Source organism: Nicotiana tomentosiformis, chromosome 10 (genome assembly GCF_000390325.3).
Source record: "Nicotiana tomentosiformis chromosome 10, ASM39032v3, whole genome shotgun sequence".
Classification (NCBI taxonomy): domain Eukaryota; kingdom Viridiplantae; phylum Streptophyta; class Magnoliopsida; order Solanales; family Solanaceae; genus Nicotiana; species Nicotiana tomentosiformis.
In genome coordinates, this window is record NC_090821.1 from 5,708,931 (window position 1) to 5,732,056 (window position 23,126).

Sequence of the window (23,126 nt, forward strand, 5' to 3'; positions counted from 1 at the left end):
AATATATATAAGTTTGACTGAGGGGTTGACCTTGTTGATAACGGGCTCGGATTTTGATTTTGAAAATTTGAATAGCTTCATTATGATCAAATTACTAAAGATAGACCACCCAGTTATTTTGGCGGACAGCGAAGCGAAGCTCGCTTCTCCAGACCAAACGCGGATCCTGTCTTACCTTGCATGCAGTGGACAGTGAAGTGAGGCACACTTTGCTAGAGTAGATGCGTCCCAGCTCCAGCTCTTTTGAAGCCAATTCGGGGTTCATTTTTCTCATTTCACTTGGACGGATTTTGGAGCTCTTCTCCACTCTCTCAAGACCACCAACTCCTCTCTTCTTCAAGGTAAGCAATCCCCATTATCTTGGTGTGAAATTTCATCATTTCTACATTAGTATTGATGAAATCTACACATAAAATACTTAGATCTTGTCACGACCCAAAATCCTAACCTGTCGTGATGGTGTCTATTGTGGTACTAGGCAAGCCGACATTTAAAAATATTTCCAACACTTTTAACAGAAAATGAATTAAGGCAGTTTAAACAATAAAAGTTCTCATAAACGGGGATAGAAACCCAAAACACAACCGGAAGTTCCCAACTATCGGGGTGTCATAGAGTACATGAGTATCTATACATCACAAGTCTGGAAAAATATTGTCTATGATAGTCTGAAACTAAATATAATAGGTGGAAATATAGGGAAGGAGAGACAAGATCTGCGAAACGCCAAGCAGCTACCTCGATAGTCTCCGAGAATCTGAACTCCACAACTCAGCAACCGCCGTGACCGGAAGCACATGGATCTGCACACAAGGTGCATGGTGTAGCATGAGTACAACCAACTCAATAAGTAACAAATCTAACCTTTTACTGAAAGGTAGTGACGAACTCAGCAGGTACAGTTCAACGTAGAAATAACTATACAGGAATGTAGGCATGCTTCCAAGTTCAACAGTTAAACTCAATTCAAGTAAAATAGATCAAATTCCGAATGATATGAGGATTATGACCTCTCTACATCTACATGCCAATGCACATGTTGCATGCAATGCACCACACTGAAAATCTCGTGTACTCACACTCTCAGAATACTCAATCGCTCAGTACTGTATATGGCCAATCCAGCCCAGGGAAGATCCATCCCATATATATATATATATACCTCGACTGACAGTCAGTCACTCAGTACTATATAAGGCCAATCCAGCCCAGGGGAAGATCCATCCCCGAATATAAATGATTCGGACAAGATCCGTGTCCAGGGAAGATCCATCCCTCAAAATAACCTACTGTGCTCACTGGGGGTGTGTACAGACTCCGGAGGGGCTCCTTCAGCCCAAGCGCTATAATAAGCCAGATCCATGCATAAATCAAAAAACATATTGCGGCGTGTAGCCCGATCCCATAACTGTCACTCTCAATCAATCCCTCGGCCTCACTCGGTCATCAATCTCTCCAATCTCTCTCTTACGGGCTCACGGTGTCGTGAAACTAGCCCAAAATGATAATATGACATAGCAATAAATAGCAACAGAGACTGAGAAATTATATACAATGAATAATTATGACTGAGTACGAAATGTCAATGTAATCAATAAGTCATAAGCAACGAAACAACCACTATGGGTCTCAACAGTATCAACAATAGCCTCAGAGCCAATCATATAACACATAATTCGGGGTTTCGAACCCTCAGAGCCAAGTTTAGAAGTGTTACTTACCTCAATCCGAGCAAATTTCTACTCCAAAAAGACCCTTGCCTCGCGAAACGGCCTCCAAATGCCTCGAATCTAGCCATAAACAATTCGATATAATCAATACGGGCTAAAGGAATCCACTCCATAAGAAAATGCTAATTCATTAATCAAAATTCAAAAAGTGACTCAAAAGCCGACCCACGAGCCCACGTCCCAAAATTCGATAAAAGTCACGAAATTCGGAAGCCCATTCAACCACGATTCCGGTCATGCCAAAATTATTAAAATTCGACACCACATCATCACCCAAATCCCCAAATCAAACTCTCCAAATCCCTAGCCTAACACTCCCAATTTACATCTTAAATACATACCAACTAGGTGAGAAAATCAATGGGGAAGCAAGATTATTGATCAAAAATGAGCACAAGGGATTTACCTCAAGAACCCCTCGAAAATCCTCTCAAGAATCGCCCAAATCCGTGCTTGAAATGTTTGAAATGAAGCCAAAATCGCGAACCCTTGTTTTAATAATATGCCCAGGCTTTCCGCTTCTGCGGGTACTTAACCACATCTGCGGCGTCACAGAAGCGACAATCCACCCGCTTCTGCGGTGAACCATTGGAGTTGGGCCTCCACTTCTGCGGTCCTAACCCCCGCATTTGCGCAATCGCAGGTGCGGAAATCCCCATCGCACATGCGCACCATCCGCTTCTGCGCCCTTCACGCCACACCTGTGCCCATGCAGGTGAGGAAAACTCCTCGCACCTGTGACCACAGTCCTCCCAACCTTGGCCGTATCTGCGCATCCTCAGCTCGCACCTGCGATCAAAGCTCCACATGTGCGATTACACCAGCAGAATCCCTGATTCAGCCATGCACCAAGTTTCATTTTCGATCCGTTAACCATCTGAAATCAACCCGAGCTCCCCGGGACCTCAACCAAACATACCAACAAGTCCTAAAACCTCACACGAAATTAGTCAATCCCTCCAACCACCTCAAACAACATCAAAATACGAATTGTACCCCAATTCAAGCCTATTAAAGCTAAGAAATTCCAACTTCTACAAACGACGCTGAAACCTATCAAATCACGTTCGATTGACCCCAAATTTTGTACATAAGTCACAAATGATATTACGAACCTACTCCAACTTTTGAAATCGGAATCCAACCCCGATATCAAAAAGTCTACTCCCGGTCAGACTTTCCAAAAATTCAACTTTCACCATTTTAAGCTTAATTCCACTACAGACCTCCAAATCAAAATCCGGGCACGCTCCTAACTCCAAAATCACCCAACGGAGCTAAAGGAACCATTAAAACTCTATTCCGGAGTCGTTTACTCATAGGTCAACATCCAGTCAACCATTTCAACTTAAACTTTCAACCAGGAGACTAAGTGTCTCATTTCATTCTGAAATCCCTCCGGACCCAAACCGACTACCCAGACAAGTCACATAATAGCTATAAAATATAAAATGAGAAGTAAATGGGGGAACGAGGCTACAACTCTCAAAACGACCAGCCGGGTCGTTACATCCTCCCCCTCTTAAACAAGCATTCATCCTCGAACGGGTCTAGAAATGTACCTGGAGTCTCAAATAGGTGTGAATATCTGCTATGCATCTCCCGCTCGGTCTCCCAAGTAGCCTCCTCAACTGGCTGACCTCTCCACTGCACCTTCACTGAAGTTATATCCTTTGACCTCAACTTTCGAACCTGCTGATCCAAAATGGCCACCGGCTCCACATCATAAGTCAAATCACCATCCAACTGGACCGTGCTGAAATCCAAAACATGAGATGGATTGCCGACATACTTCCGGAGCATAAAAACATGAAACACTGGATGTACACTCGACAAACTAGGTGGCAAGGCCAGCTTGTAAGCCACCTCCCCAATTCTCTAAAGTACCTCAAACGGCCCAATTTATCGAGGGATAAACTTGCCCTGCTTCACGAACCCCATAACACCCTTCATGGGTGAAACCTTGAGCAGAACCTTCTCCCCAACCATGTAAGCAACATCCCGGACCTTCCTGTCGGCATAAATCTTCTGTCTAGACTGCGCCATACGAAGCCGATCCTGAATCAATTTAACCTTGTCCAAAGCATCCTGAACCAAGTCAGTACCCAATATCCTAGCCTCTCCCAGCTCAAACCAACCCACCGGATACCTACATCGCCTTTCATACAAATCCTCATACGGAGCCATCTGAATGCTCGGCTGGTAGCTGTTGTTATTGGCAAACTCTATGAGTGGCAGAAACTGATCCCATGAACCCCCAAAATCAATGACATAAGTGCGTAGCATGTCCTCAAATATCTGAATAGTGTGCTCAGATTGTCCGTCCGTTTGAGGGTGGAATGATGTGCTCAACTCAACCTGGGTGCCCAACTCTCGCAGCACGGCTCTCCAAAACTGCGATGTCAACTACGTGCCCCGATCTGAAATGATAAAAACTGGCACACCGTGAAGGCGAACAATCTCGCGGATGTAAATCTCAGCCAACCGCTTCGAAGAATAAGTAGTCCCAACTAGAACGAAGTGCACGGACTTGGTCAGCCAATCCAAAATCACCCAAATAGCATCGAACTTCCTCGATGTCCACGGGAGCCCAACTACAAAATCCATGGTGATCCGCTCCCATTTCCACTCTAGAATCTCTAACCTCTGAAGCAATCCGCCCGGTCTCTGATGCTCATACTTCACCTGCTGACAGTTAAGGCACTAAGCTACAAACTCCACTATACCCTTCTTCATTCTCCTCTACCAATAATGCTGCCTCAAGTCCTGATATATCTTCGCAGCACCCGGATGAATGGAATACCGCGTATTATGGGTTTCGTCAAGAATCAACTCACGTAGCCCATCCACATTAGGCATACAAATCCGACCCTGCATTCTCAATACCCCATCATCCCTAATAGTAACATCTCTGGCATCACATTGCTAAACCATGCCCTTAAGGACAAGCAAATGGGGATCATCATATTGGCGCTCTCTGATACAATCATATAAGAAAGATTGAGAAACCACACAAGCTAGAACCCGGCTGGGTTCCGAAACATCTAATCTCACAAACTGGTTGGCCAAAGCCTGAACATCAACTACAAGAGGTCTCTCACCAACAGGAATGAATGCGAGGCAACCCATACTCTGTGCCTTTCTACTCAAGGCATCGACCACCACATTGGCCTTCCCGAGATGATACAGAATAGTGATATCATAGTCCTTTAACAGCTCCAACCATCTCTGATGCCTCAAATTTAGATCCTTCTATTTGAACAAATGCTGGAGACTCCGATAATCTGCAAACACCTCACAAGACACACTGTAGAGATAATGCCTCCAAATCTTCAATGCATAAATAATGGCAGCTAACTCCAAATCATGAACAGGGTAGTTCTTCTCGTGAGGCTTCAACTGACGTGAAGTATAAACAATCACTCTACCTCCCTGAATAATGACACACCCAATACTAATCCAAGAAGTATCACAATACACTGTATAAGAGACTGAAGCTGAAGGTAAAACTAGAACTGGAGTTTTGGTCAAGGCAGTCTTGAGCTTCTGAAAGCTCTCCTCACACTCATCCGACCACCTGAAAATAGCACCCTTCTGGGTCAATTTGGTCAATAGCGATGCAATAGATGAAAAACCTTCCACGAAGCAACGATAATAACCGGCCAAGCCGAGAAAGCTCTGAATCTCCATAGCTAAGGACGGTCTGGGCCAACTTTGAACCTCCTCTATCTTCTTCGGATCCACCTGAATCCCCTCAATAGACACCATGTGCCCCAAGAACGCCACTGAACTAAGCCAAAACTCATATTTGGAGAACTTTGCATAAAGCTTCTCCTCCCTCAATCACTGCAACACAATCCTCAAATGCTGGGCATGCTCCTTCTGGCTACGAGAGTACACCAGGATGTCATCAATGAATACTATGGCAAACGAGTCAAGATAAGGCTGAAATATACTGTTCATCAGATGCATGAATGTTGATGGGGTGTTGGTCAGCCCAAAAGACATCACAAGGAACTCATAATGACCATAACGGGTCCTGAATGTCGTCTTTAGAATATCCGAGTCCTGAATCTTCAACTTGTGATACCCAGAACTCAAGCCAATCTTAGAGAACACCCTTGCTCTCTGAAGTTGGTCAAATAGATCATCAATGCGCGGAAAAGGATACTTGTTCTTGATTGTAACTTTGTTCAACTATCTGTAATCAATGCATATCCGCATAGTACCATCCTTCTACTTCACAAACAGAACCGGTGCGCCCCAAGATGACACATTAAGCCTAATAAACCCCTTATCAAGGAGTTCCTGAAGTTGCTCCTTTAATTCCTTCAACTCAACTGGTGCCATACGATACGGTGGAATAGAAATGGGTTGAGTGCCCAGCACCAGTCAATACCAAAGTCAATATCCCTGTCGGGCGGCATGCCTGGTAGGTCTGCAGGAAACACATTCGGAAAATCTCGCACCACCGAAATAGAATCAATAGAGGGAGTATCAGCACTAACATCCCTCACAAATGTCAAATAAGATAAATAACCCTTCCCAACTATCCGTTGGGCCTTCAAGTATGAAATCACTCTGCTGAGAACATAGTCTAGAGAACCTCTCCACTCGATCCTTAGCAACCCCGACATCGCTAGCGTCACGGTCTTAGCGTGACAATCCAGAACAACATGACATGGAGACAACCAATCCATACCCAAGATCACGTCGAAGTCAACCATACTAAGTAGCAGGAGATCAACTCTAGTCTCCAATCCCCCAATAGTTACTACACATGATCGATATACACGGTCCACAATAATGGTGTCGCCCACCGGCGTAGATACATGAACAAACGAAACTAAGGATTCACGAGGCATATCCAGATAATGAGCAAAATATGATGATACATACTAATAAGTGGAACCAGGGTCAAATAATACAGAGGCATCCATGTGGCATACTGAGACAATACATGTAATCACTGCATATAAATTAACAACATCTGGTCTGGAAGGAATAGCACAGAATCGGGCCTGACCGCCACCTGATTGTCTTCCTCCTCTTGGGCGACCCCTAGCTGACTGAGCCCCACCCTGAGCGGGCTAGGCATGTGGTGAAGTAACTAGTGCTGAAGTCGTAGTTTGACTCATTTGCTGAGTTGGACCTCCCGAAAGGCGGGGACAATATCTCTTTATGTGACCCAAATCTCCACACTCAAAACAAACCCTCTCTGAATATGGCGGCAAGTACTGAGGCGGGCCTCGAGAACCAGAATACCCGCTAGAAGTACTCGGTGCAGATGAACCCTGAACTGAAGGAGCATGGGACGAACTCTGAGCTGGAAGAGCACTGAGAGATGACTGACCCTGATGAGTACTATATGAACCATGGCTGGATGATGCACTATGGTGAACCGGATGAGCCATCTGGGCGTGCCTATAAGGACGTCCCCTGTCGTGGTAGAGCTGACCCCTAGAAAGGACACTGTTTAAACCACCTGAGCTATGAGGCCTCTTGGCCTCCCTCTCTCCGCGTTCCTGACTATGGACCATCTCTATCTACCAAGCAACATCCACCACCTCGTCGAAGGTAGCACCAGATATCCTCTCCCTAGTCATAAGCAACCGCAGTTGATACGTGAGGCCATTAATGAACCTCCTAATACTCTCCCTATCAGTGGGAACCAACCAAATTGCGTGATGAGCCAACTCAGAAAACCTCAACTCGTACTGCATCACAGACATGACCTCCTGACGTAACTGGTCAAACTGTCTACACAGCTCCTCCCTGTGAGACTGCGGCATGAACTTCTCTAAGAAGAGAACGGAGAACTTCTGCCATGTAAGTGGTGCTGCACCGACCGGCCTACGGCTCTCATAAGCCTCCCACTATTTGAAGGCAGCCCCAGTAAACTGAAAAGAAGTAAATGAGACCCCACTGGTCTCTAGAATACCCGCAGTTCGAAGAATCCGCTGACATTTATCCAAGAAACCCTGGGCATCCTCTGACTCGGCCCCGCTAAATGATGGAGGCTGAAGCCTCCCAAATCTCTCAAGTCTCCTATGCTCATCATCAGTCATAATGGGGACCGCCTGGGCTTGAGCAGCTGCAACCGGCTGGGCTGGTAGTACCCTCGGTGTCTGAAGTCCCTGCATCACCTGCTCTGGAGTACGGGCGGCGGGGGTCCGAGTACCTCCCCCAGCCTGAGAAGTGGTTGGCGCGGCCTGAGCCGAAACCACCTGAGCAAGGCCAGTGCAAATAGTCAATATCTGGGCCAACGCCTCTTGAAGGTCTGGAATCACAATGAGCACAGCTGGTGCCCGAGTTGGCCCCACTGGCTCAACCACAAAGGGACCTGCTCCTGAGCTGGAGCAACTGGTGGATCTACAAGTGCTGCTCTAGCTGCTGTACGAGCTGCACCTATACCCCTACCGCAGCCCCTACCGCAACCTCGGCCTCTCGTGGCCCTAGCTGGTGGCACTGGTGGCTGTCCGTCCTGCCCGATAGCACATTTCCTCACCATCTGTGAGACAATAGAACAATAGAAATTTGGTAGCCGGAATCAACAAATTTGCACGACCAGAATATAAGAATGTGAAGTTTCATAAGGGTTTGGCAGCCTCTCGAAGATAAGTGCAGACGTCTCTGTACCGATCCGCAAAACTCTACTAAACTTGCTCATGATTCGTGAGACCTATGTAACGTAGGCTCTGATACCAACTTGTCACGACCCAAAATCCTAACCTGTCATGATGGCACCTATCGTGGTACTAGGCAAGCCGACATTTAAAAATATTTTCAACACTTTTAACAAAAAATGAATTAAAGCAGTTTAAACAATAAAAGTTCTCATAAATGGAATAGAAATCCAAAACACAACACGGAAGTTCCCAACTATCGGGGTGTCACAGAGTACATGAGCATCTATACATCACAAGTCTGGAAAAATACTGTCTATGATAGTCTGAAACTAAATACAATAAGTGGAAAGATAGAGAAAGAGAGACAAGGTCTGTAAAACGGCAACCAGCTACCTCGATTGTCTCCGAGAATCCGAACTCCACAACTCAGCAACCGCCGGGACCGAAAGCACCTGGATCTGCACACAAGGTACAGGGTGTAGCGTGAGTACAACCAACTCAATAAGTAACAAATCTAAACTTTGGACTGAAATGTAGTGACGAACTCAGCAGGTACAGTTCAACATAGAAATAACAGTATAGGAATATAGGCATGCTTCCAAGTTCAACAGTTAAACTCAATTCAAGTAAAATAGATCAAATTCTGAATGATATGAGGAGTTTGACTTCTCTATATCGACATGCCAATGCACATGTTGTTGGCCAACTCAGAAAACCTCATCTCGTACTGTGTCACAGACATGCCCTCCTGATGTAACTAGTCAAACTGTCTACGCAGCTCCTCACAGCGAGACTGCGACACGAACTTCTCCAAGAAGAGAACGGAGAACTCCTGCCATGTAAGTGGTACTGCACCGACTGGCCTACGCCTCTATAAGCCTCCCACCATTTGAAGGCAGCCCCAGTAAACTAAAAAGATGTAAATGAAACTCCACTGGTCTCCATAATACCTGCAATGCGAAGAATCCACTGCTTTTATCCAAGAAACCCTGGGCATCCTCTAACTCGGACCCGCTAAATGATGGAGGCTGAAACCTCCCAAATCTCTCAAGTCTCCTCTGCTCATCATCAGTCATAACGGGGACAACCTAGGCTTGAGCAGCTACAACCGGCTGGGCTGGTAGTACCCCTGGTGTTTGAAGTCCATGCATCACCTGCTCTGGAGTACGGGCGGCGGGGGTATGAGTACCTCCCTCAGCTTGAGAAGTGGTTGGCGCGGCCTGAGCCGAAACCACCTGAGCAAGGCCAGTGCAAATAGTCAATATCTGGGTCAACACCTCTTGAAGGCCTGGAATCACAATGGACACAGCTGGTGCCTGAGCTGGACCTGTCATACCCTTTTTTTTACCTCACTAACCCTCTTTAAAAAAGATAAAGTGATTTGTAAGCTCAAAAGGGTTTTCCAATTGAAAATGACAAAAGATTGTGTTTCAAAGAATTTTTCAGAGTAGCCACTTGATATTTGATTTCGGTATGCCAAGTCACCGTTTAAAAAATGATTCTTCCATTTGAAAATACATTTAGACTCTAAAACATAGTCTGCACCAGAGATTCTAGATAAGGGGGTTCATTCGACTCGGGGAGAAGGTGTTAGGCAATCCCCGAGTCCCGTAAAAATCACGGTTGTGTACATGATCTAGTTGGCTTTAAAGAATACTCAAATTGAGGTAAAAGACACGGAAAAGGAAAATAAAACACAAAAGAGGTTCAAGATCGTAGCCGCCTAAGAAAATTAAACAAAAAGAAAAGAAAATTTCTAAAAATCCTACACTAGCCTATGCTAATGCTTCCTCCATAATGATGTCGCCACGGCCTCCGTTTACATTCACTCGGGGCATACCCCGGAAAATAGTATATACAAACTCTACGGGGCATATTCTCCTGAATATAAACTAAAGGGAACAACCTTTCACCTCGAGTAAAATAAAAGATGAGACCTAAAATTTGCCTGCCCAAATGTTGATGGCCTAGCATGCTCCTAGCGATCAAACGGGTATAGCGAAATAAGAAACTAACAGAAATAATCCAAAGCTCCAATTGTTATAAATCTTTCAGTTGTCTGCCGTGACAATTTGCTTTAAGAAGTCCAAGTGTGATTTTGCTCTTAAAATCAGACAAACCCCACGACCCATTTATCAATTAGACAAAATCCAACAAATCGCTAATTTGAAGCTATTAGTGAACTAGCATTCTTTTCTTCCTCTTAATCAAGTTTAATGAATGATAAGCTAATGATCTAACAATAATCTTTAAAGCTAATATAAAAAAAAGGAATACGAAAGCAATATGAGTGCCAACCAAACGAATACATTGCTAATATCAAACAAATGACTTCATTTCATCAAAAGTTAATACACAAAATTTTAGGAAAAGGCAAGAGTAAGAATCTGACCTTAAAACAACGAGTTTGAACTTGATTATTTGATAGCACAGACTCAAAAATGAACGGGACCGCGAACAAGATCTAAACCGGAAAATCTTGCAGGAAACCTCGTCGAACTCGAAACTCAAGATCGCTGGAATTTTAGCCCGCGGCAGAACCTTTTCACTAATTGGATGAATTTTGTGACAAAAGAAGGTTGTTTCAAAATGATGAAGATGGAGAATAGAGATGCTGGAAAATCAACTTCTTTTCACTAATTGTCATCACTGTAATTACCAACGTCTATGACTTCTCTAGCATATTCACAAATGAAACCACCTCCACGTATAGGATCCCAAGATCTGAGTTCCCAACCTCTATCTGTGTATGCGGCTGGTCCTTTTAGTGGAGCTAAAAATGGCTATTATCAACTATTACCGAGTGAAGAATAAAGGGTATTTGTGTGGTTTTGCAAATCAGACCCAGGGGGAACGGCGACCCTAGAATAGAGGAGCTCCCTCGAGTTTTGGGTGTTAATTTTGTTTTTATAAGGTGGTGGGGAGTAAGTATTGGATATTGAATTAAACATAATGAGTGGTCAAGATTTAATCTTGCATTTAAGTGGAGAGTGGGTTAATAGGTTGGAAAGAATGGGCCTTTGTCTTGCTGGGCCACTAAAATCTTAAAATGAGCTCCTAATTGGCTCAAATTCAATTCTTTCTTAATGAACAAAAATTAAAATTAAAATCAAAATACTACTAAAATATACTAATTAATCTTAGTTAATAAGAATAAACTATTAAAGTGAACTATATATTAAAATAAAAATATTTTTGGTATTTTTTAAATGTTATAAAAAAGGTACATAAAACTATGTTAAAGTAATGATAAAAATTAAAATACTAATACGCTTAAATAAATAAAAAAGAATAAAAATAAAAATATATATAATAAGAGAAGAAATATTATAAAACTATTTTGTGCCCCAGTTTGTACTAGGAAGATTCATGAGTTGTTAGAAAAACTGTAAATCACCTATGCTATTGATGAATGATACAATAATGAGAGTAAAAGGACTCGACTAGGATGTGCGTCTCTTGTGAGTAAAACCAAGAAAACTTTGACTAGCGAATGCGTCTGCTAAAAATAAAACCTGAATGACCCAGATTAGAAAGTGCGTCTCCTAAGGGTGAAACTTGAATGAACCAAACTAGGAAGTGCATCTCCTAGGGGTAAAATCTCAATTTAGGAAGTGCGTCTCCTAAAAGTATAACCTAAAAGACCCAGACTAGGAAGTGCGTCTCCTAAGGGTGAAACTTGAATGAACCAAACTAGGAAGTGCGTCTCCTAGGGGTGAAATCTCAATTTAGGAAGTGCATCTCCTAAAAGTATAACCTAAAAGACCCAGACTAGGAAGTGCGTCTCCTAGGGGTAAAACTTCAATGACTCAAACTAGGAAGTGCGTCTCCTAGGGATGAACTTAAATGACCAAAACTAGGAAGTGTGTCCCCTAGGGGTGAAATCTCAATTCAGAAAGTGTGTCTCTTAAAAGTATATCCTGAAAGACCGAGATTAGAAGGTGCGTCTCTTACGGGTGAAACTTGAATGAACAAAACTAGGAAGTGCGTCTCCTAGGGGTGAGACATGAATGAATCAAACTAGGAAGTGCGTCTCCTAGGGGTAAAATTTGAATGAACCAAACTAGGAAGTGCGTCTCCTACGGGCTGAACTTAAATGACCCAAACTAGAAAGTGCGTCTCCTAAGGGTGAAATCTCAATTTAGGAAGTGCGTCTCCTAAAAGTATATCCTGAAAAACCCAGACTAGGAAGTGCGTCTCCTAGGGGTAAAATTTGAATGAACCAAACTAGGAAGTGCGTCTCCTACGGGCTGAACTTAAATGACCCAAACTAGGAAGTGCGTCTCCTAAGGGTAAAATCTCAATTTAGGAAGTGCGTCTCCTGAAACAAAATATAACTTAAAAGACCCAGACTAGGAAGTACGTCTCCTAGAGGTAAAATATCAATTTAGGTAGTGCGCCTCCTAAACAGTATAACCTGAAAGATTTAAATTGACCCTATTCTCCAGACGGGACCCCTAAACTCAAGGAAAACTAATGATTACCAACCTAACGAAATTGAAAACTGGCCATATTCTCCAGGCGGGACCCCTGAACTTTAAGAAAGCTAAAGATTAACAACTTAAAAATTAAAAACTAACCCTATTCTCCAGGCGGGACTTCTGAACTCAAGGAAAACCAAAGATTCCTCTCAACTAGGGAAAATGCCTAGGAGGTGTGATCTTCTCAATAGCCATTGCGTAAGCAGAATTGGGGGCATTCCACATGAAATATTCAAGCTTCCAAGCTTTGGTATGAACATAGCCTTCATCCCTGTTTCAGACAAAGAAAACTTGTGAGTTTAAAACATGGTGGTTAGTTTGTGGCCTTGACTACGCGGGCGATTTCTCTTGCATTTGTCACGATCAACTTGGACTTCAACTTGGAAGACAGTGCTTGTTATCGGCCGACCGCTTTTCCGAACAACCCTTATCACAAGAAATATTCCTGATTCGTTCAAGTCCAATACCTTATGCCCGATGCATTGCACTCGTGTTCAAACATTCACCAAATCTTTGCATTTTACATCAATCCCAAAGAACATCTATTATCACTAACTCAGTGCACACACTATTCTCCTGTGTCTTATGCCATTTTGATGTGCTTGCCAGACTCTGCTTTGTGTGATTAAAAAGATGGTAGCAGATTTTGAAGTCATTTTTCACTTGTTTCGACAAAAATAAACTCAAAAGGGACTCAAACAAAATAAGAGGAACAAAGTAAGGAGAAAAACGAGAAGAGACGGTATCTAAGAAGAAAATTTTACCCAGGAAAAAGAACAAAGTAAAAAACTAATCGGATTTGAAGGCCAAATCCATTGTGATCATGACATGCATTTTGAATTAAGCGGCCTGATCTGTCAAAAGAGTCTAATCTTCAACTCTTGTTATGCCTCTAAGTTGTGAAACTGGGCTTCAACGCTCTAATTGTCCTATCTGATCCACAATCCTCAGTTGACTTGTAGTGTCCTGAAGGGTTTTCACCATCAAGCCTCTCTCATTTTGCTCTTTTTCTCAACTCACTGTCGCCTTACAGTGCCCATGAGGATTTTCACTGCTAAGACTCTCTTATTTTATCATTTTCTCTCTTTGTGTTGAGAACAAGGTATAATCCATGATGCAGGAAGATCATACTTTTACCACACACATGATTTGGCATCCTCAAAGATTGGTCGGAAGGTCTTTCTTTGGATCGTAATGTAGGCTTTTGGATAGGGTTAAAAAGAAAGGATGGTATAAAAGCTCAAAACAACTAAAATGAAAGGTGTTTTAACTTACAACTTTTGGAATCAGATCTATTTACAAAACTAAAATTCCTGCCCCAGTTTCTTTAAAGTCTAGGAAATTTTGGATTTTTATTTTAATGGGACTGAACCTCAGAGTAAGGCTGTCTACGTATCCTTAAAAGGAATTAGGTCGAACGTAGTTCCAACCTAAAAGTTATTTTGTTTTTGTTGCTTTTTTTTTCTTTCTCTTTTTTTTCTTTTTCTTTCTTTTCCTTTTTTCTTTTTTTTCTTTTCTTTTCTTTTTCTTCTTTTTTTCCTTTTTTTTTTCTTTTCTATTTCCTAACTCTACTTCTGATTCCAAAAGAGGGGTATAAAAGAGAATAAATAAGGCTCAAAAGGGTAACAAAGGATAAAAGTATTTGGGTAGCAGAATAAAATGCCTTCGTCATCCCAACTTTGAACATGCCAAGTATAAAATACAATTGGGGATAATCAAAGAAATGATACATAATATCTCTTGACTGCATCAACACAAACAAAAAGTGCTAATGGGCAATATTTTTGTCCCAATGAATGACCCCTGCCAATTCGAAGCAGACTTGACTCAATCTTATCTTGATGTAGAAGGATGCATTTCAACACTGACTGATCTACCTCAAACTGCTTTAGAGACATTTCCTTGTTGTATGCTCTAATCAACCTCTTGATTTCCCAGACTAACTACCTCAGTTTCACTCAATTCATGCTTCAGGTTATCTTAGAATACGTGAATCTTTACTTGTTTCCTCAAATGCACCTTTTTATCATATTCAAAACTGTGTTTCATTATTCCATGATTAGACTCGCTTTCAAGATCTGGCTAAAAACTCCGCATGCATGTCTTGTCACTGGAACTGGCATGAAGAGAACTATATACAAGAAAAAGAACTAAACGAAGACTGCAAATAACAGAAAAACAAAATCTCATTTGACCAAAGGATGGAAGGGTTTGAACAGCAGAATAAAATATTTATTAAAGCCCCGAAACAACCCTAGATGACAGACTTAGAGACACAAAACTAACTAACAAGACTCCTAGAGATACGCAAAAGAGGATAGAAGGGTTTGAATCACCAAAACAAACAAGATAAAATCTGGATTATAACCCTGAAATAACCCAGATGGCAAAAGATGTTGAAATAAACTGCCAAGACTCCTTCCTGGCGAGAAAATGAGGTGCTTTCTAATTACCAAGCTTGAGATCTTAGCCACTGAGTTGCACATCAAAATTACTGGAACCTTCACCAATTTCAATCACATTGTCTTCACCAAGTGGCTTATTGACTCCTTTGACCAACCCTTCCTCAGCACTGACTGCTGAATTAGCGAGTGACCACCTAAGAGATCTTGTTGCAAATAATTCACCAAAGGACTTGAAAGAACCTGCACATTCGGTGTCATTGCAAATCATCTCAACAATTTGTGCGTTGTCATGTACCTGTAGAGGATTCTGTGTGACACTTGGGGTATTACTGCCTTGGACCACAATTATACCTTCAAGAATCATTCTTTCTACTTCCCTTTTCAAAGCACGACAATCTTCGGTGTTATGCTCTTGGACATTAGAGTGGTACATGCACCGTACAGTATGGTCAAAACCTTTTGCATATGGGTCCGGAGTATAGCCGAGGAGCGGCTCAATCAGGCCAGAATGTTTTAACTTTTCAAACAAGCTTGTGTAGGATTCCCCGATTGGCGTGAAATTATTTATTTGTCTTTGTTCCCCTCCATGCCCCTATTTTCTAGGGTTATTGGGTGCTCGAAAATATTGTGAAGGCGAGCGAGTATTTTGCGGTGCTTGTGCTCGCCATAAGGAGTGACCCAGTGGTTGAACAGATGATTAAAAATTATACGGAGAATAATACTGGCTAAGATTATGTGGAGCTTGGGGATAGGTTTAGGGTGGAGGCTGAGTATATTGGTGAGACAGACCCTTTGAGCCATGTCGTAATCCTGAGATAACCATGGCAACATCATCCTTTTTCTTCTGACCCGGCAAACTTCCTATGTCGTTCTGAATTGCTTGTGTGGTTGCTTTTATGGCAGAGTAAATCATGATCTTGCTTGACTTGAGTCCCTCTTCCACCATTTCTCCCATCTTTACCACATCGTTAAAGGGCTTACCTATGGCTGAGATCAAGTGGCCAAAGTAAGTAGGTTCCAGGGCTTGAAGAAAGTACTCGACCATCTCGTTTTCTTCCATCGGAGGATTGACCCGTACAGCTTGCTCCCTTCATCTGAACCCGTATTCCCTAAAGCTTCCATTGGTCTTCTTTTCTACCTTGGTCAGGGATAGGCGATCCGGGACAATGTCTATATTGTACTGAAAGTGCCAGGCAAAAGCCTGAGCCATATCATCCCATGTGTACCACCTGCTAGCATCTTGGTAGGTGTACCATTCCAGAGCTGCCCCACTAAGACTCTGACTGAAATAGGTCATCAATAATTTGTCTTTCCCACCGGCACCTCTCATCTTACTGCAATAGCCTCTCAAATGGGCCACGGGATCTCCATGTCCATCATACAGGTCAAACTTGGGCATCTTGAACCCTGCGGGCAATTGGACATCAGGGAACAAGCACAAGTCCTTGTAGACAATACTTACTTGGATTCCTATCCCTTGCATGTTTCTCAAAGATTGCTCCAAACTTTTCACTTTCCTGAATATCTCATCTTGCTCTGTATTCTTAGCAGGCTTCTCGGTTTCAACAAGAGGCTCAAAGTGTGGGGTATAACAGTAAGGATCTGGGGCCTTGAAAGTTGGTTTTGGAGCATAGTATTAGGCATCTGGAGCTTTGAACGTGGGTTCACTAGATGATCGGTGGAGGAGCTACAAAAACAGGAGTAGATGTCGGAGCAGGGTATGGGGTAGTTTTGGCTAGTGGAGCATGAAAAGTTTGGGACGAGGAGCTAGGATAGTTATGGTAAAGGGTAAAGCCCTGTGCATGTTGAGGGAAAAGATCAACGGTAGTAGGAACCTAGGCTTGTGACAGTGATGGGATGGAAGCAGGGTTTTCTGTATAGTTCGTGGGGAATGAAGGTGGAGGATGCCCTCTGACCCAAGCCTGATACATTTCTATCATCTGTTGTTTCAACCTTTGGACCTCCTCTTTCAATTCAGATTCCGACTCCACAATCTCCCTCGATGGGTCAACAACGGTGTCTGATTCCTTGCTAACCATGACTGCCTTGATCTTTGACTTTGTATTGTAGGGATGACTCGCCAGAATTCCACAAACTAACCACCTTCCTTATGAGAACAATGAAAGTAACAAAGAGGAGCAAAACAAAGCCAACATGTTAGCGTTAGGGCATTTATCATATAATAATATCACGTTATGTGCAATGCACCTAGCAACAATTAACGGCTCTAAAATGATTTTGAGGGTCGCAAGGTCATATGACATCATCCCAATTTGCTCATTTCAATCTTCTCTTTTCTTTTTTTCTAGCACTTCTTGGTTTACATCATTTTCTTTTCACTCTTTTCTTTTTGCTTATCACTTTTTTTTTATCATTTCTCACACCCCATAACTTCATCTTCTTTTTTTTAAATGATTCGATCGAACCCGATGTAGGTTGCCTATGTATCATATTCCACATGAATCAGACCGAGCATAGTTCTGGAAAAGACATGGATAGAATAAACAAAAAAAATAAGAATCTTTTTGGATTTTTTTATTTATAATTTTTTTTTGGTTTTCACATACAAAATAGGAAATACGATAACAAAAGACTCGACGAACTCAACTAGACTAGGATAGATTCTAACACCACCTAAAAGATTCGATACTACTGTACAGGACTAGAAAATAAAAGGCAACATGAATGACAGACTCAAAACATAAAAGTATCCTCAAGCAACTCATGAATGCAGTGGTTCTGACTAGATGGTCCTGGGGCGTCTGTCATGCTCAAGCTCAAGCAAATGGGTCTATACATGTATGAGAAAAATAAGACTAAATAGAGTTAAAAACTTAGAACACTATGTGAGACAATAACATTTCCTATTGGACACATGCAAGACATGATTAAGGCTATTTTTGCAAAATGACCTACGTGGCCAAAAGGTGGCTAGAAATAAAAACTCAATTAGGAAGACCTCTAAAACATGGAAACACCTCAACGAAGGCCCATAAACTCTCAGGAATCGCGGTCCCTAAAATTACTTTGTGAAAATGACCCCACTTTGCAGAAATGGCCTATGTGGCCAAAAAATGGCTAAGCATGCAAATTCAATAGGAATGGACCTTAGACAGAGAGGACACCTTGTGGTAGACTTAGGACTCTAATGCATGGGTTAACAAGCCACTTTAGCGAAAATATCCCTATTTTGCAAAAAACGGCTGATGTAGTCGAACGTGGCTAGACATACAAGATTTGGCTAAGACCCCGCGAAGCCAAGAACCTAAGACTCACTAGGAAAATCGGACCCTATGTGGGATGGCTACGTATCCCGTCCCGAAAGACGAGAATCAGGTATGCGTAGTTCGGGAAGATTGGATATGGAAGAGAATTTAAAAAAATGATTTGGAGAAAACATATTTTTTTCCTTCTTTTTTTTTTTTGAAAAATGATGAAACATGTAAAATCTTTTTGGATTTTCTTTTTCTCTTTTTTTTTGATTTTATGTTTTTGGAAAATGATGGAAAAGTGCAAAATCTTTTTGGATTTTTCATTTTTATTTTTTTTTGGTCTTTTTATTGAAAAAGTTATGAAAGAAAAACATAATCGGGCCCTACTTGCTTCATTTTTACACTTCACCCTCTTTTCTTTCTCATTTACCCTCAAACCCTCATTGGTCCGCCAAATGACCCCTTTACCCTTAAAGAATGCAGCATGTAGCGCATGGGGATGATTAAATATCTTTTTGGGCCATGGGCCCGTTTTGACATAATTTGGATAGGCCTCCTATAAAGGGACATGGTGCCTGGGACCGAGCCCTGCTAGTTGTAAATGACATGATGCAAATAAGCATGACCTAAAGGTTGACCTAAGTTTGGGGGTTCACTACACAAGGCAGTTCGGGGCGGCACGTGGTCGATGGCGGTTGCTCTAGCTGTCCGCCCACTCCACGCTCTCACGCCACCCCCTAAAGACACGGGTGACTCACAAAAAGGCCGTGTACGCTCAAACGTACTCCGAAAGACTTGTTGCAGAAAGAAGACACATGGTTATACAAATGATGACAGTTTATAAAGCAGTAAACACATAAGGAAAAGCGATAAACAAATAAACAATAAAAAATAGGAAATAAAACAAACACTTCAATCGAATATTCTAAAAAGCCAACAAGATCAAGTATCAGCTCGAACCTCTAATTCCCCAGCAGAGTCGCCAAAGTTGTCACACCCCCTTTTTTCACCTTATTAACCCTCTTTAAAAAAGATAAAGTGATTTGTAAGCTCAAAAAGGTTTTCCAATTGAAAGTGACAAAAGATTGTGTTTCAAAGGATTTTTCAGAGTCACCACTTAACATTTGATTTCGGTGTGCCAAATCACTGTTTAAATAATAATTCTTCCTTTTGAAAACATATTTAGACTCTAAAACATAGTCTGCACCAGAGATTCTAGATAAGGGAGTTCATTTGACTCGGGGAGAAGGTGTTAGGCATTCCCCAAGTCCCGTGAAAATTACGATTGCGTACATAATCTAGTTGGCTTTAAAGAACACTCAAATTGAGGTAAAACACACGAAAAAGGAAAATAAAATACAAAAGAGGTTCAAGATCGTCCCCGCCTAAGAAAACTAAACAAAAAGAAAAGAAAAATTCTAAAAATCCTACGCTGGCCTTTACAAATGCTTCCTCCATGATGATGTCGCCACGGCCTCCGTTTACATTCACTTCGGGGCATACCTCAGAAAATAGTATATACAAACTCTACGGGGCATATTCCCCTGAATATAAACTAAAGGGAACAACCTCTCACCTCGAGTGAAATAAAATACGAGACCTAAAATTTGCCTACCCAAATACTGATGGCCTACCATGCTCCTAGCGATCAAACGGGTATAGCGAAATAAAAAACTAACAGAAATAATCCAAAGCTCCAATTGCTATAACTCTTTCAGTTGTCTAACGTGACAATTTGCTTTACCAAGTCCAAATATGATTTTGCTCTTTAAATCAGACAAACCCCACGACCCATTTATCAATTAGACAAAATCCAACAAATCGCTAATTTGAAGCTATTAGTGAACTAGCATTCTTTTCTTCCTCTTAATCAAGTTTAATGAATGATAAGCTAATGATCTAACAATAATCTTTAAAGCTAATAAAAAAAAGGAATACGAAAGCAATATGAGTGCCAACCAAACGAATACATTGCTAATATCAAACGAATGACTTCATTTCATCAAAAGTTAATACACAAAATTTTAGGAAAAGGCAAGAGTAAGAATCTGACCTTAAAACAACGAGTTTGAACTTGATTATTTGATAGCACAGACTCAAAAATGAACGGGACCGCGAACAAGATCTAAACCGGAAAATCTTGCAGGAAACCTCGTCGAACTCGAAACTCAAGATCGCTGGAATTTTAGCCCGCGGCAGAACCTTTTCACTAATTGGATGAATTTTGTGACAAAAGAAGGTTGTTTCAAAATGATGAAGATGGAGAATAGAGATGCTGGAAAATCAACTTCTTTTCACTAATTGTCATCACTGTAATTACCAACGTCTATGACTTCTCTAGCATATTCACAAATGAAACCAACTCCACGTATAGGATCCCAAGATCTGAGTTCCCAACCTCTATCTGTGTATGCGGCTGGTCCTTTTAGTGGAGCTAAAAAATGGCTATTATCAACTATTACCGAGTGAAGAATAAAGGGTATTTGGGTGGTTTTGCAAATCAGACCCAGGGGGAACGGCGACCCTAGAATAGAGGAGCTCCCTCGAGTTTTGGGTGTTAATTTTGTTTTTATAAGGTGGTGGGGAGTAAGTATTGGATATTGGATTAAACATAATGAGTGATCAAGATTTAATCTTGCATTTAAGTGGAGAGTGGGTTAATAGGTTGGAAAGAATGGGCCTTTGTCTTGCTGGGCCACTAAAATCTTAAAATGAGCTCCTAATTGGCTCAAATTCAATTCTTTCTTAATGAACAAAAATTAAAATTAAAATTAAAATACTACTAAAATATACTAATTAATCTTAGTTAATAAGAATAAACTATTAAAGTGAACTAGCATTCTTTTCTTCCTCTTAATCAAGTTTAATGAATGATAAGCTAATGATCTAACAATAATCTTTAAAGCTAATAAAAAAAAGGAATACGAAAGCAATATGAGTGCCAACAAAACGAATACACTGCTAATATCAAACAAATGACTTCATTTCATCAAAAGTTAATACACAGAATTTTAGGAAAAGGCAAGAGTAAGAATCTGACCTTAAAACAACGAGTTTGAACTTGATTGTTTGATAGCTCTAAGACCCAAAAACGAACGGGATCGCGAACAAGATCTAAACCGGAAAATCTTGCCGGAAACCTCGTCGAACTCGAAACTCAAGATCGCTGGAATTTTAGCCCAGATGGCAGAACCTTTTCACTAATTGGATGAATTTTGTGACAAAAGAAGGTTGTTTCAAAATAATGAAAATGGAGAATAGAGATGCTGGAAAATCAACTTCTTTTCACTAATTGTCGTCACTGTAATTACCAACGTCTATGACTTCTCCAGCATATTCACAAATGAAACCACCTCCACGTATAGGATCCCAAGATCTGAGTCCCCAACCTCTATCTGTGTATGCGCCTGGTCCTTCTAGTGGAGCTTGAAAATGGCTGCTATCAACTATTATCGAGTGAAGAATAAAGGGTATTTGGGTGGTTTTGCAAATCAGAGCCAGGGGGAACGGCGACCCTAGAATAGAGGAGTTCCCCTCGGGTTTTGGGTGTTAATTTGGTTTTTATATGGTGGTGGGGAGTAAGTATTGGCCATTGGATTAAACATAATGAGTGGCCAAGATTTAATCTTGCATTTTAGTGGAGAGTGGGTTAATGGGTTAGAAATAATGGACTTTTATCTTGTTGGGCCACTAAAATGTGAAAATGAACTCCTAATTGGCCCAAATTCAATTCTTTCTTAATGAACAAAAATAAAAATAAAAATAAAAATACTACAAAAATATACTAATTAATCTTAGTTAATAAGAATAAACTATTAAAGTGAACTATATATTAAAATAAAAATATTTTTGGTATTTTTTAATTGTTATAAAAAAGGTAGAGAAAACTATGTTAAAGTAATGGTAAAAATTAAAATACTAATAAGCTTAAATAAATAAATAAATGATAAAAATAAAAAGATATATAATAAGAGAAGAAATATTATAAAACTATTTTTTGTGTTTTTAAACTTATGTTTTAAAATAAAAATTAAAAGTTGACTGAAATCCTATTAAAATGAAAATAAGTAAATATTTTTAAAATACTGCTTTTAAAAGTTGCGCGGGTCAAAAATTACGTACTTACAGGCTCCACTAGCTCAACCACAACTGGGACATGCTCCTGAGCTGGAGCAACTGGTGGATTTACAGGTGCTGCTCTAGCTGTTGTAAGAGCTGCACCTCTACCCCTATCGCGACCTCGGCCTCTCGTGGCCCTACCTGGTGGCACTGGTGGCTGTCCGTCCTGCCCGATAGCACGTGTCCTCACCATTTGTGAGATAATAGAACAATAGAAATTTAGTGATCGGAATCAACAAATCTGCATGACCAGAATACAAGAATGTGAAGTTTCCTAATGGTTCGGCAGCCTCTCGAAGACAAGTACAGACATCTCTGTACCGATCCGCAAGACTCTACTAAACTTGGTCATGACTCGTGAGGCCTATGTAACCTAGGCTCTGATACCAACTTGTCACGACCTAAAATCCTAACCTGTCATGATGGCGCCTATCGTGGTACTAGGCAAGCTGACATTTAAAAATATTTCCAACACTTTTAACAAAAAATGAATTAAAGTAGTTTAAACAATAAAAGTTCTCATAAATGGGATAGAAACCCAAAACACAAC

At 41.3% G+C, this 23,126-nt stretch overlaps 1 long non-coding RNA gene across 5 annotated transcripts; it reads right to left on the reverse strand.

The window, feature by feature from the left end:
- Positions 1 to 562: 562 nt before the first annotated feature.
- Positions 563 to 21,980, reverse strand: LOC104103417 (uncharacterized). 5 transcript variants are annotated; one of them, XR_011411483.1, is made up of 6 exons: positions 21,498 to 21,980; positions 10,752 to 20,666; positions 9,310 to 9,594; positions 8,753 to 8,817; positions 1,722 to 1,790; positions 563 to 803 (listed from the first exon to the last, which is right to left on the reverse strand). It is a non-coding gene; the product is annotated as an uncharacterized lncRNA (long non-coding RNA). The 5 variants fall into 5 exon arrangements; XR_011411482.1 differs by lacking the exon at positions 9,310 to 9,594 and having other exon boundaries at positions 564 to 803; XR_011411481.1 differs by lacking the exons at positions 563 to 803; positions 1,722 to 1,790; positions 9,310 to 9,594 and having other exon boundaries at positions 8,550 to 8,817; positions 10,752 to 10,907; positions 12,940 to 20,666.
- Between the last annotated feature and the right edge of the window lie 1,146 nt (positions 21,981 to 23,126).